Source organism: Aquila chrysaetos, chromosome Z, assembly GCF_900496995.4.
Source record: "Aquila chrysaetos chrysaetos chromosome Z, bAquChr1.4, whole genome shotgun sequence".
NCBI lineage: Eukaryota > Metazoa > Chordata > Aves > Accipitriformes > Accipitridae > Aquila > Aquila chrysaetos.
This window is the reverse complement of record NC_044030.1, coordinates 37,181,787-37,199,905: the sequence shown is the minus strand read 5'-3', so window position 1 is coordinate 37,199,905 and position 18,119 is coordinate 37,181,787. Positions and strand designations below refer to the sequence as shown.

Here is an 18,119-nt window from a genome sequence, read left to right as displayed (position 1 = left end):
TGATACTGTCGTGGTTTAACCCCAGCTAGCAACAAAGCACCACGCAGCCGCTCACTCACTTCTCCCCCCACCCAGTGGGATGGCGGAGAGAATTGGTAAGAAAAGTAAAACTCATGGGTTGAGATAAGAACAGTTTAAAAGGACAAAAAAGGAAGAAAATAATAATGATAATAATAGTAATAATAACATAACAATAATAATAAAACACTACTAATAAAAGAATTAGAATATACAAAACAAGGGATGCACAATGCAATTGCTCACCACCCGCCAACTGATGCTCAGTTAGTTCCGAAGCAGATCCCCCCCCCCCCCCCCAGGCCAACTCCCCCCAGTTTATATACTGGGCATGATGACACATGGTATGGAACATCCCTTCAGCCAGTTTGGGTCAGCTGTCCTGGCTGCATCCCCTTCCAACCACTTGCGCCCCTCCAGCCTTCTTTCTGAGAAGGCTGAAAAATACTTGACTTAGTATAAACATTACTTAGCAACAACTGACAACATCAGTGTGTTATCAACATTATTCTCATACTGAATCCAAGACATAACACTATACCAGCTACTAGAAAGAAAATTAACTCTATCCCAGCCAAAACCCAGACAGATACCTATCAAGTATGTACTTTCAGTACTTTCTTTTCTCCTATGTCAACCTCATCTTCTGTATTTATAAAAGCTCTGCAATATACTCAGCAGCTCTTTGACAAAACATTATTATACAACACTCTTAAAAATCCCTAATGGGTACAGCAAGTCTTTTCTTTAGGTAACATTAATATATCACATATGCAGTTGTTATACTTATCCATGTTTACTTGCCAGACACGTGCCAAGCAAAGATAATCCCAAAAATATGAGAGAGAAGATTTGCCTTCTTTGCTATAATTAGGCAACACAGGACTATAGCTGTGCCAGATCACACTGTACTTCTTAATGTTTATTAATACACAGATCTGCATAAATCACTAGAATTTTATATTTTATTTTGAATGGATTTTTGTATGACATAACAGGATTTTAAAATACCTTATCTTTTTCTCAAGATACAGACTTTAAAATTAAGGCTTGAGACTACAAGTAAGAGGCAAAAAAGCCTTGCAGATGAGAAAAGTTATACAAGAAAAATAAGCTAAAGAAACAAAATATAGCTTGGAAAGAAAGGTGACTTACTAATGCTGACCTACAGAAGTTACCTGGAGAAACAACATCCCATTTACTGATGCATGTGTTTTCTTGTACATCACCATGTCAAAAAACTGCATTTCTCTGCATAATTGTTCTCTGCGCGGTTGTTCTTTGTCAAGCACTATTAAGCTGAAAGTAGATTCTTATTTTTAACCAGTCAAAACAAGAAGTAAATATATAGTTATGTCATTAGTCGATTTGTGGCCACTAATATGCTTCTACTGCTTTGTATTTAGCCAAATTTTCAGTCGTCTTTTGGGTTTTTTGTAAACCAAGGGGGGAAAAAAACCCTGAAGTTTGAAAGTTTGTTGTATAGACAAATGCCAGCTAAACCAAAGATGGCCTGCTTTAGAATTTTTAGATACAAACAGAAATGGTGATAAATGGACTGATGGTTATTCCAGTCTGAAGAGGCCTCTACAATGTCATTATCCAATTTTCTACACAGAGACATTAATGTCAGAATTGAAAGAAAACTAAGATCTTCAACCTTTTGTCTGTTCTGTGATCTTTTCTTAAAATAGGCACTGAAATGTCACTTGAAGAAAACAAATTATGGGGAATCCATTAGTACCCTTAGAAAGTTATTCTGATGATTAAGCAAGCTACGTCTTAAATGTATGCCCCTTTGTTTCCGTATGATTCAGAGTTATACAAACACTTTACCATCCCTCTCCCTCCCCCTTAATTTCCTTCTCCCTTTGTCAAACATTTTCTCAACCTCCTCACTTTGCAAAAGGCAAGACACAGGAAGCAGTAAAAGTAAGCATCTGGAAGGTGTGCGTGTCTGGGGAGATTACACATCACTTGCATTTTAGTATTATTTTCATTATGTATGACATTCCAAGTAAAGACATACAATGTATTGGTTTCTTTTTAAATAAATTCATCAAGGCTTTGTAGAAGTTTTTCCTACTTCACAATCTACCTTGACATTTTTGCTATGCATGTATTTTATTTGTTTTTTAAAAAAATAAAAAACCTATTCTGTCCATCTTGTCTATGTATCTAGCTTCTGTAGGATTATCTACCTGGTACAGCTCAAATCTTAAAGGAATAAAGATACCGGAGTGATGGAGGAATCAGGAATTTAGGAAAAGCGAACCCCAAACTAGTAAACATCTTCCTCCTTAACCCTTCCCTCAAGATACTTGCACTATTATGCTGCTGTTAGCGCTGAAACCGGTGTTAGCTAAAGTTTTGTGCACCTTTCATCTTTCTGCCAGTGTTTCAAACAAAGAAAGCAAATCACCCTCAAGGTGCGTCAAGCTGCCAGATACTCAGCCTCTAGTGTTTTTCCACTTTGTCCTGCTTCTGTTCTCCCTGCAGTACTGCACTGCGAAGCAAGCCTGTCGAATCCTGGGGCAATGGGGATAAGAGCCAAAAGTTAGAAAAAAAAATAGAAAGAACAAGCCAAGTGACCCTTTTGTGGTGAGTCTACCTCCTCCATATAGTGAAGGTGAAGAGCAGCCATTCAAAGTGATTTGATCTAGGTGCTTCTTGCTACCGAGTTCTTTTACACTTAGATTCCACGAAGTTTTGTTGAAAGAGGAGGCCGTGCTTCCTGCTCCTGCCCTGTGTTCTCCAGGTCTCCACACTAGCCTGGCATGGCCTTCAGACATTGCCCCCACCTACTTCTTGCTTTCTCATCCCTTCCTCAAGTATATCTATACTTCTCTCATCCATGCACACATATGGTTAGGAAAAAAGATTCATTAAATGTTGCATTTTGTAACCGCCAACATAGTATCTACTCATTGGGGGCACTTCAATTCCCCTGTCACATTACATGACAGTATTTTCTTATCCACACTGAATGAAGACTTTCAGTACAAAGTTATAGCTCTGGAGAACTTATATGAGAGGCAGGAAAGGGAAAGGGAAGAAATGAGATTATTTACAAGAAAACACATTTGAAAACAGTATCAGCAATTGTAGTATGGATCAGAGGCATACTGTCTCCAAGCAATCTCTCTTGCATTATTTTAGTTAGTTACCTGCTTGCAAACAGGTAAGGAAGGGAAACAAAAACACACACACAAAATACTGCCCTCTTCTTTCCAACCTGCTGACATAAACAAAAACCCTAATGGAAGCCTGAAAAATAAAGAGTCTTTTGACCATGGTATTTCTCATGCCAAAACAATCACTAGACATACAATACTTCTGCTGATAAACTTGAAAGGTCCCGAAAAACAAATACGAAGTACCATACTTGTGCTTCCTCGCTATGAAGAGAATGCTGCTGCCACAGAGTAAGAACCTCTATAAGCGTGAAGACCCAACGGTTTCTCACATAAATCAAAACCATTTGCCCACTTGAAACAGGGAAATATAAGTTCCTTTACTCAAGATCAACTACAGAAGTTTTCCAGACAGCTAACGCAACAGGCAATCTTTTTGTAACACATATGACAAAGCTGTAAGGAAAATGGCAGCAGCAACCGTTGCAGCTCTTCATATCAGGAAGGACTGTCAGGCTTCTCCAAGACCTCTTTTCTAAACTATGCTGATGAAGACTGCAGAACAAGCCACAGACAGTGAAGTGAATTACAAGGCTTAGCTCATGATAGATTTAACATCACATGCTTCCAAGCTTAAGCTTGAAAAAAAATGCTTTGCCAACACCACCTACTCTGTTCTCCACCATCTGTTGTCTTATTCTACTCTTGACAGGTAAACTGAGTTAATCAATCAGAGTTATTTCTCTTGGTGAATACTTAGTTCCCTAGACCACAAAGTAAATATATATTAGCTATTCAGAAGGATCATCCTGGCTCCAAGTGTTGTTACGGAGAAACATGACAGACCATTAAAATTTCCTAACATACAAATCCACTACCTTTTCTGGTACTGCCAGGGTCAGGAAAGCCTATGGACACTGGTACATGCTTCCCTTTAAATGAGACTATGCTTGTCACAGCAATTTGGAGATACAAACCACTAAAGAGCACAACAGCTTCATTTTCTCTCAAGGACTGCTGTGGCAAATGACCAAGAAACACGAATTAGACAAGTTTTGGAAAGATAAAAATAACCCAAACTAGCACACTGCCCTTTACAAAAGAGGTAAAATGGCAGATTTTTTTATTTTGAGAGAAGATACACTATTTTCTTTAGTCCTATGGAGACTTCTGCCCCTTTCCCCAGTTACCCTGAACTCCTAAGAAGTTTTGCAGCCACTTTTGAAGAAAAGATTGTAATAGCTTTGAAGTATATAGAATTGGTAAATATCTTCATAATGACCTTTACAAACTTTGTGGTGAGCATTCTTTCTGAACAGTACAGAACTGCTGGCAAACTCCATTATCACTGAAAATTTAAGCAGTAAAATTCAGTGGAATCCTCTCTGTTCAAGGGAAAAAAGAGATAGGTCTCTTCTGCCTTCACATTTCTCTTAGTTCTGTTTGGGTTTGTTTGTTTGGTAGTTTTTTTGGTTTGTGGTTTTTGTTTTTTGGTTTTTTTTTTTTTTTTAAATTATTTAATAACATCATAGTATTTCATTTGTGTAATCCTTTCCAGTGAAAGGTCTGGAGATGAGTGACTAGGGTTTTGCTAGAGGATACAATCAAGTCTGCGTGTAGAACTGACTTAAGTAAATCAACTCAAATAAAAAGCAAGCAGCAACTACTTTGCCCAAACTGTCAAACAGTTGTAAGGTGACAATTGAGTTTACCATACAAAGTTGCCTTATTTTGAATGAGATCATATCTCCTCCAATGCCACACAACTGTTCATTTTTTCTTTTCTGTGTGTAGGTGCAGTGAGGGGCATTTTCTTTGAATCTGCTGACAAAGATATCATGTGTATATTTGGAAACAAAATAACCAAAACCACACACCAATTCCTTTGCCTGGGATAACAATTTTTATCTGAAAATTAAGATTAAGATGTAAGAAGTATGCATTTAGATAAAAGTTACAGTTGCTCTTTAACATATTTTTCCATTATGGTTGCTCTTTCTCAAATAAAGGAAAGGGTTGTTAAAGGGGCTGTCAAAGCTCTTTAAATCTGTAACTTTGCTTTCACTACCAACTTCTGCAAAGAACCCAAGATACAGCCTCAGATCCTATCCCAGCCCAAAACATTTCGTTCATTCTTCCTACACCTCACAAAAATACAGAGAATTCTGTAATTTGAGGCTCAAGGTGTCTCCAAATATTTTATAGGTGCCAGACCTTTCCCTTTGCACTTTACAGCAAGTCAACAAATACACCTAGGAAGGGAACATGGTCTTGCTAGCTTTCACCTTCAGTCCTCTTTCATTGCTCAGGCTGAATACAGAACAAGTGAGAGAAGAGGCAAAAGAAAAAACGGAAAGCCAAGAAATTAGTAACTCATCCCATCTACTATCACGCTCCAGTAAATCTTGCTTGAACAGTTTAAGATCACGTTGTTCTAGCTTTCCACCCTGCTCCTCTGCAGGACATCATTGCCTGTGTAGCAGAGTCAGTGGAAGAGAACATGCTCCCGACTTGCAGTTGCCCCAGGTCAGTACATTGGCCTGATCAGAGAACATCCAGGAATCCTCACATCTGCTGCTCCGTTTGCTCTGGGCTCTGACTTACTATTAGCTTGTAGCACAGATGTTAGAGACTGTGTATAGGAGGTAAGAAAGTGGAAGAGAAAACAAACAAACAAAAAAAGATCTCTACCTATCTTGCCAAAAAATGGCTGCTGCATTTGTCAAAATACTGGAAAACAGAACTAAAATAACCAAACTTTCCACATCACCATTCTTCGTTAGAGTAACTAAATGAGCATGATGCAGTAACAGCGCCTGCACTGGCAAGGTGCGCTTGCTTCCTAAGTGGAATTGACTTCCCCCTTTTCTCCCCAAATGAAGGGGCAATGGCTCACATGCAAGGTTCAGCATGAAGGCCAGCCAAGACGGCTGCAATCCTTTCACGCAGGATAATCAGTCACTTCTCCAAAGCCCTCTTTGTCTGCCACTCAGCCACAGATCATTTGGTTTAAGGTATTCATTATTCAGTCTCTCCCTCAAACAAACGCCTCTCTCCCAGACGTGCAGCCAGAACTGTGGCTGGTGAATCACTATCCATAGCTGGGTAATTAATGAAGCCTATTGTATTCACATCAGTAGTGTTACCCCAATTCATTCACAGGACTTCCCATGCAAATAGATCGAATTGTCGCATCTTACAAATGAAATATTTAACATTAATTTCTCTTGAAAACATCTGTCACAATAAACATAGCCACTTAAGAAGCACCAATGCAAATCTTGCAAATAGTCCTGTGAATATATATACTCATATATATACATTTTTTACAATAAATTAGTTTCTCAGACCACTGCTTCTTTAAGTATTTTGTGCATCTATACTACAAAAATCAGCTCGAACCAAATTCCTTCATGCTCTTTAACTAGTGACAATGAATTGTGTGCTGTATCAAACAGCACTGTGAATTCTCCAGGAAATACCCTATCAAGTTAAGACTCTAAAAATCACCAAAAAACCCCCAAACCCGCAAATTTTTACTACTTGTTACGAGAACAAACTTACAGTGTTATGTTCAATACAAGAAATTCCTAAAGCCCAAACCAAGGCAGAGTTAAAAGTAACAAACAACGACACTGGCAAGTCTTAAGTCATTCAGTTATCTACGTATTAAAAAAACCCACATAGACAGATTCCAGTCTAAGGATTAAAATCAAAACCAGAAAAAAAAAAAAAAAACCCTACGAAGAATAACAGGCACACAGGTTCTTCTAAATACTATGCTACCAGTATAATTTGCTCATCTCCAAATGCGCCCATCCTCCTTTGGGAAGCTGCCCTCATTCTTTTCTCCAGGCCCTTGTTGCTAGGGTTGCAGCTGCACGGCCCGTTCCTGTTGAAGCGCAAGTCTTTGGAGGGGGGCACAAAGGGTTTCATTATCTGCTCCTCCGAGCTGGCACAGCACCGCCAGAACAGAGCATTCCCCGTTCTCCCCCCACGAGAAAGCAGGCAGGCAACCCGCCCCCCCCCCTCCCCCCCCCCCCCCCCCCCCCCCCCCCCCCCCCCGCCGTCGTGACCATTTACATATGAAGAGCTGCAGAAGGCACGGGTGCCCTGGCTAAGCCGCCTGCCACCCCCCCAGGTGCTCCCCTCCAGGGAAGGGTCTATCAGAAGCTGCTCATTTATGACCCAGTCATCTTTACTCGCGACTTGATGGACGTTTACGCTGCAGTTCGACTTAAGAACTAGTGAGATGGGGTTTGGTTTTGGGGTTTCTTTTTTGTTGTGGGGTTTTTTGGTTTTTTGGGTTTTTTTTGGTTTTTTTTTTTTTTTAAAAAAAAAAAACAGTAAGAACAGTCTCCTAATATTTCTAATCTTCCAGAAGGAGTTGTGTTTAAAAGTCCTGGCCTCTTCTGGGACATACAGATTGAAGGCACAAACCAGAAAAGGACACAACGACCAAATCGGCACAGCGCGCTGCGGTCTGAAGCGCTGTTCATTCACGCTGAACTACCTTCCCAGGGCTTAATTTAAGTCTTCATTGGCATTAACAGCTGGATTCATTCTATGAACACATTTACACAGTTGTGCCACTTGTGAAGGGGAGAGGAACACGGGCAGTGGTTCCACTCAGAAAATTTAGCTAAATAAATAAATTTAAAAAACAAATTCAAAATAATTAAAAACTAATTGTTTCTTGGACTAGTTTTGGTACCATCTCACTTGTAAATGCCAGTATATTGTCAACAATTTCCTATAAAGAAGTTGCTTAGCATTTCTAGTGTCAGAGGCAAGAAAACAGGCAAAAATAATTGGTTTTCACTTTGGACTCCTCTTCCTCAGGGCAAAAAATTCATTGCTGAACAGCAGAATTCAGAATTCTCAGAAAATCGATACAGAAGAGAAAGTAACTCTCCATGAGAACCCTGAGTATCAATACGTAACAACTCATAAAACATGTTTTTTGAGGCTATGTGCAAATAAATAGTTTACAACAGAAACCGAGAAGATTTCACAGAAAGCAACCTGAAGTGATCATTAGTTTTACATTAATAAGCATATGCACAGTGTACATAGGGTGCAAAAGCATTCTCACACAGGGTGTCAGACTATTACACAGCAAGAGGTGGAAAGGAAATCACGGTTTTTCTAGGCCTTAACTTCAGTTCTGGCTAGTTTTTTCACTTAACATTACCAGATCAGCAGTCCTGTACCTGAAGGTCTATCTCTTTAGCAACAGTGGAGGAAACATCTGGGATTTGTGCTAGCTCTGAGGAGCCCGAGTCTCCACAGAACGCAACAGAGAATTGCAGCATTTGCTGCCCATAAGACTACCAGAGTGTCCTGGCAAGGTTATGCACTTACTGCACTCCTGGAGTCAGCAGATGACGACTTCCAGATGCAGTCTGAAACTAAAAGGCTGCTACCTGCCCCATGAGCTGATACCTGTGATCTAACACTGGAAGGACCATAGACAGAAGTATGATATTTTAGCGCTGTGTTGACACAGGACATACGCAGACAGTCTAGTCTATTTTGTGGTAACCTTTTGAGAAACAGGTTCGACCTACCCTGGCACGTTTCCTCTTGGTACTTCTGCTGAGGTCTCTGCGTCCCATGTGATTATTTCTGAATGGGCACAAAGGAAGGCAGAGATGAACAAGCCTAATTTCTGCAAGGGAATTTCTTTAAAAGTCCACATTTTGAAAAAAACAGCACACTTACAGTTAACTGTCTCAGTTCTGTGTAAAGCATTTAATAACCTGGGGGAGGGCGTGGAGGAGGAACAGATGGTCAGGAGTTTAAATAAAGAGATCCTGAAGAATACAACTGGTATTATTAGAGAACCAAGATTCAAATACTTTTAGTGCAACAGAAAGTTAGTTGTAGTTCTAACCCAGAATTTGTGATGCCTTAACCTACAATTGTGGGCTTTCTTCCTTGTGAATATCCCATAAATATTTAAAGTAGGAATACAATAAGATCAAAAATAGGTACATGTACCATGCTTACTTGTAATACTATGTATTTTAATACTTGATTCCACCTGCTCTTTTACCTAGCCTCATCTCATACCTCTTTCTCCGTCTCCTGTTGTATAGCTCTATAATTGGGATGGTAGAACAATTGGTAGGAAGAACTTCAATTTTGTGTTAAAGATATAAATTTGCTAGAGCCCAAGAACAAAATAAAATAAAACAACACATGTATTTCACATTAAGCAGCTCACAAGCCAGAAGTAACTCGAAGAATAACAAGGGGTAAGAGTCAGAGGAGTGGTAGGGTAACACACGGTGGTGCTGAAATAACTACAGTTCTTGAACATGCAATGTAGTGAATAATGCTGATATTTGTCAAAAGACAGTGAATCTGCTTTTTATGTCACTAGTACATCCATTTTTTAACATTTGAAATTAACTAGTATGTGTGTGTATTATATTTTTATATAGATATCTACCTCAAGCATTCCAATTGCTTCAATGAGATGTGCACAAAGGTATCACCCTCACCCTCAACTTGAGACTAACACAGTTGCAAATTTAGACAGCACTGGTAACATCAGTAATAATAGTCCGTGCATACTGGTCATCAGCTTTCATTCATTAATTCTGTACTGGTACTTTGATGGGGAAAGAGACAAAGTGTTTGGGATTTTTGCAGAAGTTCTAAAAAAAATAGTCTAAAATACTTTCTTCCACTTCTTGATGAATAACCTATTTTACTGTAGAACTGAAACCACAATATCTCAAAAATGAGCTTTCTAAAATGTACAAATAGTAATAGGAGGACAATGAAATAGTGAAAAGCCTTCCAGAAGATTTTCTGAGAAGTTACTGCTCTTAATTTGTGAAGTGATGGATGTTTCTTCTTTTCATAAGTGCTTGTTATTAATAACGGTGTTACTGAACATGTCCTCAGAACATAATCTGTTTCTGCAAAACAAGCTATTATTTCTGGATATATGCGAATGTATCTTCCTTCTAGAGGATTCTCAGCTATCTGCAAAAAAGCAGTGAAACAAACAAAAAACCACTTCCACGCTTGAGTTCAGCTTGAAATACCAAATTAGTAATAGCTGCAGTGCTTCTCTACTGTAGAGGCTTCCGGTAAGTAAATGCTACGTGACTTTGTTAAACTTATATGGAAATGAAAGTATATCAGTCTCTAGAGACTGGAACAAGCACATACTTTTGTTACAGTTTCTTTTGGGACATATAACAAAGTCAGACTTTTCTGCAACAAAGCTTTACATTTGGGAATTTGATGCCTATTACTATTTGATGCTGTTACTAGCCACAGCAATGCAATATGTTAACAAAGAGCATCCAAGAGCCTCCACTACTACCTTAGAAACACATACCAAACCGCCTGTCCTTAAATGGCACTACAGTCAGTTTTTGCAGAGCTAGCAACTTTTTCCAAGGCTTTTAAAACAGAAGTAGTTACAGTTTTCTCCCATGCCACCCCACAAAGGACTACATAATGTAACATTATCCAGCAGCCTTCAAATTCTGGGTCAATCTAACAGCATCACCACAATGGTAATGACCACTACAGCTATTTTGAGATAGAAGCAGCTGAAAGGAAGAGACAAAAAGGTAACAGGAAAGGTTATAGTGTTATATATATATATTGGTGGAAGGAGAGAGGGAGAGAAGCAAGGCAGAGCAGAGCAAAAGCACCTACACTCATGAAACAGCCCTGAAGCTTACATACAATATAAAAGAATGGGGTAGGAGATTTGTTTTTAAACAAATAAAAAAATTGAAAAAAGGGGAAGCAAAAGCACTTGTAATGATACCACAACAGATAACCCACTACATTAAGAAGCTTTGCTGAAATATACCTAAATATCCAGAGGCAAAGATAGTGCAGGAGATATTGAAGAGGTAGATGGAGAGCAGAAGAAAGAGGGTACAGAAACAAAGGAACCAGTGTATTTATGGGAGAGCACTTGTTGACAAAATAATTTTCTAGAGTGGCTTATCTGAAGGTAAATAATGAAATTTTGACAGTAAATCATATTTTTCTTTTATGGCAACTCTGCTAACAATGAGTAATTTCAGCAATCGTCCATAAGTTTGTTTTCCCTACAACAGATAAATCGAGTGATAACACCTGTGTACAAACTAGTCTGGGGGACTGCACTTTAAAATCAGCTGGGACTACAAGGATTGATGTCACAGTGTGGCTTCACATTTACTTGTTAAGTCACAGTCCATTAAAAGGCAGAAAATATTCAATACAGCAGCACCCCAGTCTCTTGTGGCATCTCAAGTTAGGAGCCTTATGTTAGAAGCATCTCAAAACACACATGGAAAGTTAGGTAGCTAGATTTTCTGAAGTGCCAAGTACCCAGCAGTTTCCACTCAAAGCCTGCCAGATTTTTGAGAAGCAGGTTCTATTCAACTAGATTTGGCTTGCTGTTTTACAAATCAAACAATTCCTCTGGCACCCCTGCCCCCCAGTAATTAATTACAATGCTTCTCCATGCCTCCACTCTCTCTTCTGCATAAGGAAATTAACATCTTTTCATATACATGTATAGCAAGTAACTATCACCCATGCATTCCTCTTTAAGAGAGGGTATTTCACATTTCCACATCACCACAGTAAAAGCATCTTCCCCAACAATACTGGCACTAACTTGAAAAGACTGCTCTTAGAAAGGGGGCTAGGCTGTCATTACCATCCTCATTTTTTAGTTCACTCACATTAATTAAAAAGCAAGCAAAAACCCCAATGAAGCCACTGCAACTCCCCCACCACTATTTTTGAGTCAATTCAAAAGCAGCTTTCCTCTTTTGCCGGTCAATGAGATTTAAGGAAGTTACTGCTTGAGGCCAGTCTTCCAGTTCTTCAAACTCCTACACTAACGAGTCAATGTGCTCAGGATGTGCAAATGCAGTTCAGCCTCTGAAATTGATTCATACTTCAAGCTGGTTGACCCAACATGACTGACAGAATAACTGTTGACAAATACTTGGAATGAAGTCTAACAAACCAGCCTCAAAAGAATGGTCGGTCATGCATAATCCAGCCAGAGAGAGGCATGGATCTATTATGCGACAGGAACAATGGAAATATTGGCCTGCTTACCCTTCCTCCCCAATTTACTCAGTAACAGATAACATTCCTGGCAGGATTAATAATTGGGAGTGAAGAAAGATTAGAAGGATTGAAGACTGATATACATTTCAATACAGAGAAAGACAGCAAGACAAGATGTGCTTCTTCTGAATTGCCTCAGTCAAAAGAAGAAATCAGATTCTTGAAAAATGCTGCAGCTATTAGCTCATGCCTAAGGAGGCAGGAACAGCAAGAAATTACTTTGCTCATTATATTTGAAAAAGAAAATGACATCACAGAATGGTGTCTTGTGAGAAGTCCAATATGATTTGAATGAAGCATATTTCAAGAAACTAGATCGGTCTTTCCTGGACACAGGGTAGCATCCAAATGGCTCAATGGAACTGCAACAATTCTGGACATGAGTAAACATGCAGACTAGGTGTCTGTGAAACTACAGAAAGGAAGCAAGATGTCTGTGAAATCTGCGTTTCCAAAGCTGAATGTTAGTAAGATTTAAGACAGTATTTTGAATCTATGTGCCAAAGTCCTGAATAAGTGCATACTGGAACACATCCCTCCTTCAAGGGACATAGCTTAAAGTGCTTCTCCTATTAGGACAGTACCCAGTAAGCTGTAAATAAAGTTAAAAAACAAAGCTAGAAAATAATCCATCCTGTGGCCTTCAGTGTGCTGTAGCAACTGTTGGTCCAAAAGAAGACATCAGAGCGGAAGAGTATTTTCTGTGGCAAAGATGAACCTGAAAGTTAAATTGGGCCATTAGCAAAAGTCTGTTCATTACTTCTTCTTTCCTTCTTCATACTAGATCATTAATATAGGAAAGAATATTATCCTTTTCCTTCTTTTGAAGAAAATGGACAGTTGCCATGGTTAGAAGTTCTACCTGGAATGCAAGAACAAGATTTAGATATAGTAAAGGAAACAGATCTCCTCCACTTGTGTTCACTTTCAGGTATCCAGTCTGCTGTAAATGTCAGATTCTTAGACTTCATATGAGCTCTTCTCTGCCTCTGAGCTACCTAGCTTACTAGATTTTAAGTATCTCAAGTAATTTCATGCTGTAGAATAGGGTTCCTTAATTATTTGATACCTATAGCGATCTAATTTGACTATGTCACACATGCACATTGTCTGGTAGCTTTTCTGAATGGATAGGCATTGCACATAGGCGGGTAACTACGGATCTAATGTACAGAAGACAGACAGTAAGCACTAAACAATTTGTGACAAGGACTCTTAACACTCAGCCTGGGCTATCCCAGGAAATAGGATGTCAGCATTCAAGTTGTTCCAGGACATTTGTCCTTGGCATTCTCACTGCAGATAGCACTCTTTTCTGAGCGTTACGCACCATGCGGGCTTAGGGCATTTTCTGTGGAGATGTGATTATTCATGGTGGTAAAAGCCAGAATTACACTCTTAGGCTTCTTAGTCTTTGTGCTTTAGTTACAAAATGGCAAATTCTTTTCCTGCATAAAATTACAAATAAAAACAAAAATATGATTGCAAAGTACAGAGTGTGTTTAAGAGGGCAGGAAGCATGTACAGGTTTTTCAGGATGCCATACTTCACACTGTACAAAAGCTTAGCCAATTTGAGGAAAAGATGACAGCATATGACTCTACTTCCAGAAAGAAAAAGCCCCCAAACTTAAAGAACAGAACCTCCAAAGCTGTTAGAGATACTTTAAATATCATTATAAAGTACATTCTATAGCTAGTTAGAAGTTTAAATATAAAACCTCAAAAATGAAAGATCTCTCAGGGTATATATTCAATATTTCAAACTACAGTAACTAAACATCATGCCGGTGTAATTCCTAGCATTTCTTTGCAGGCCTCATGCTTTACTTCCCCATTATGCTGCAGGATGGCTTATCCACAAAGGAGGGCAAACAAGTTCAAGTGTCCAATTTAGACACCAACCAATATTCCTGACACACCTTCCTATCCTATGTTTTGCTTACTATTCTCTTCATACAGACAGGTGTAATGAAAGTTGACTTCCATGACAGCAATATTCTTATTGACAGGCTTTGATTCCTAGCTTTCCTCTGGTTTATGGTTTCCATTGGCACAAAGCCTCAGCGACTTTGCTCCTCATGTTCCACTTTACTGTGAAAAGTGACAGCTAAAGTTATGCTGTGGACTTCTGCATTGATATCGTTCAATTGGATCAGCTGTGTTCTACTTCAAAATGCAAACAAAATGTTTCAGGAAAAACACAAAACTGCTTTTGAAGACCTATGTAAGAAGCTGAATCAGTCACACAATCCTGCTGCACCCCAGTGATTTGACCCAAGTTTAACGATGAAGGAAGTGGAGGACAACCAGATACAAACACAGAGGGTGCAACAGACAGCAGTAATGAAATGTAAGTATTTGTATAAATGGGCATCTCAAGTGGAGTAACTGAGGAGCGCAGTTTTGCACCTGTATTACTTCAGAGTTATTCTACAGGATTAATGCAATGATCAGAACTCGGGAGTTGCAGGTAGAGGTTAAGCTAAACTGAAAAACAAAAGTCCTTCACTAAACAAAATGTTAAAATCCAACATCTTATGTGAATTTTTTTCCTTTGCCCTAATGTGAACAGGGCATTTAAATTTCAATTAAACAAGTGAACTAAAACTTCTCTTTTTGCTATTACTCCAACTTCATGAATCAATTATTAAATTGAAAATTAGAGTCATACAGAATTGATTAAAGTGTGGTGGATGAAGTCTAAACACTTCCTTACACAGGAAACTAAAATCCATTAAAATCTTACTCAGAAAAGACAGCCCATGAACCAAATTTTAAAACCATATACTACAAAAGCAAGGTAACAAAAAAAAGACATATTTCATATTTTGAAGCTATGCAGGCTTTTCTGAGTAGTCTGCTAATATTTTAGGCTAAGACTTCTGGCTGCAAGAGTGTACTGCAGAAGTGTTGCAGAAGCTTTTAGTGCTAGATGTGAATGGAGGAAGCGTTTCCTTGACAAACTCAAGTCGTTTACTGGTGTAAACGCATTCATCTAAAATTCCCTACCATTTTGACACTACCTCCAGAAGGAAGATTTTTTTTCCCCCCTTCTCCCCCACCCCAGTATTCTAGACCTTTAGTGAATTAAGTGATAAGTAGCAATACTAGAATAGAAAAGTTAAGGAAACCACACTTATGTCTTTTTTTCAGATTGTTCTGGGTTTGCTCTAAGCAGTTGGAAAGTGTATGTTTCAGAGTACCATGAGACCAGATGAGGAATGTACTATGATGAAGAGCCACAAGCCTTAATGCCTTCTCCTTCACATGACTGGAAGTACATCCACCCACCATGTGGTCAAAGTCATGTGACAAGAAACACTGGCTATGTGAATGAAGATGCAGGTCCAGCCACACAATTGTAGGCGGACAGGGGAGGGAAAAGTTGCAGGGTTCTAGGTAAAGAGGTGGCAGGGAACGGCCCTGGTGCACTGTCCTGCATCACTGTCTTATAAACTGCCAGTTTGAACCTCAAAACACTGAAGAAAGATATTAAGACTTCAAGCATGGGTTTTTTTCAGGCTGGAATAGGACACACTGTAAGATGTTTATGGAGATTTTACACTCACCAATTTCATAGCTGCCAGCGAGGCAAGTCAGGAAGGCTGCACTTCCTGACCTGTGCTGTGATTGAAGCTTCCTGCCGACACTCCTGGAGCATGTACAGAAAGGGCAGCCAACAGGTTGGGAACACCCATTGCACTTCAATTGTTTCTGGCACATGAATGAAATGCACATATTTTTGCACTGTGGAGTTCTCATTGCTCCCTGTGTCCCCCTGCTCCAGGGGGCATCACCACTGACAGACACCAGTGCTCCAGGAGAAGTCCTGTCTCCTCCCCACTTGGTCTTCCTGCATCAGCTCTCATCCATGCCCATGCCCTCCTCCTGCTGCTTGCAGTACAGCCCTTATTCTCCTCCAGTTGCAAATATTCCTCCTGTTTTCCTCTAAGTCATCTCCTTCAGACAGGCATCACCATCTTTTACCTGCCCTTATCACCCCTACATCTGCTACCTAACTGCCTGCCGCCTTTTCCTTCTCTTCCATCCACCTCCACAGTATGGGTTTTTTTGGTTGTGGGGTTTTATCGGGTTGGTAGGTTTTTTATTTATTTTAAAATTACCTGATTGGATACCATTTCCTTCTTCTCTCCCCACTCCTGACAGAGTCTCAAGGACAGAGATTCCCCATGCCCAGACCCCATTCTCATTCTGCAATGAAATATTTTTTTTACAGTGTGGATATATAAATATCTGGGGATACTCCTGAGGCATAGCAGCAAGAAGCAGGCCAGAGGAGGAACCGCAGGGCCAGCAGAGGAGGCTGCAGCTCCTCATCCCACTTTGGGATGCCACTTACACTTCCAGTTTCACATGCTACTAATAAAACCACCTCCTTGTCACATACTTCTCCAGGGTAAATTCATGTGCAGACTCTTCCTTCCCCAGGCTCTCTGGCAGAAAGATTTTACAAGTAATAGTGAAATCAGAGCTGAAAAAACCAGGTGTGTTCATAGAAAGTAAGTGCACAGCATGAAGGATAAGCCCAAACATGTCCAGTATCGTCAGTCATACTGACAACACTTCAGAGTTGTCAAAAGAACATGGGGGAAGGGAGAGAGAAAGAAGGAAACAGAAAATGTAATGTTAGCCATTTACCAGTATTTAAACGAAATGCAGCATACTTGGAGTATTTTTAGGGTAAAGCATCAACTCTGCTACTTGAATTACGTACCTCATGAATGGTGCTCAGAAGCACAAAGAATAAGGTTAAATAGAAATATCTTTATTACGTAGTACCTGAGAAATGAAATAGTGTTTTTCAGGCTTTGCTCTCAATGTGGAGAATCATGCAATGTGTTCCACAAGTTACACCTCTTTCTGAGGAAGCAGCACGTGTAAGAGATTTTTATGCACATTTCCTAAAGTACTGTAACGGAATCCTTCTCCACAGCTCATTTGGATTTTCAGACAGTAAAATACGGAACAGTAAAGGAGAATATTAAAGTAGAATTTACAAGCTTCTAAAATTAAAGTTGCTGTACAGAACTGAGCTCATAAGAAACCAGCAGCAGTTTCAGGATTTAACTGTTCAGTCAGTACTCCATGTAACTCACAGATATTAACCCTACATAAATGAGCTGCGATCATATTACTTACTAAAGTCAAATAGGATTAGATCTATCCAAGAATTTTGCTGGAGGCAAATTCAGCTGATTAAAAACACTGGCCATTCATCTACATTATTTAACACCACACCAAAGCAGGTGTACTTGATGGGATTAGAAAGTAGTAAAGTCAAGCTGGATGGGTCCTTCAAAGCTGAGCAAATCAGGATAAGCAGTAGCATTTGATACTAAATTGCAAGTAAAATTATTAAACCCATAAAAGAACACCAAAGGAGTTTTGTCATCTTACTGAAAAATTAGGTATTGGAGATCTATTTAGAAGCCTTACTTTGAACAAAGGAATAGGAATGTGAAATTGACAAAGTAATTAGCAATTCCATCAAGAATATACTTTGGTAAGAAAATTAGGGAAGAAAATCTAGATAAAGTATGTGCGGTAGCACATACCATGAATACCATAGTCTGTTGGGGCAACAAGACAATTTAATGCTGTCAAAAATAATTCGTTAAATTAATTGAGGGTCACAAAGTACCTGGACCTCCTGTCAAAGTTAGTCTGAACTAGATATGGATATTAATCAATCTGGTTTTATTATGAGCTCAAAGGACATTTGCATCTCATAATTCTGCTGGACTTCTTATCAGGGGCTCATCGCTAGGGAGGCACTTGAAATGCTGCTTAGAATTCATAACAAGAGCCACGAACCCAGATCCAATCTCCTTAA

General features: G+C 39.3%; 1 protein-coding gene across 3 annotated transcripts in view; it reads right to left on the bottom strand.

Moving 5' to 3' along the window:
• CDC42SE2 (CDC42 small effector 2) overlaps nucleotides 1–18,119 on the bottom strand; it is an 87,210-nt gene that overhangs the window by 51,881 nt on the left and 17,210 nt on the right. The gene's annotated exons all lie outside the window — the stretch shown is intronic.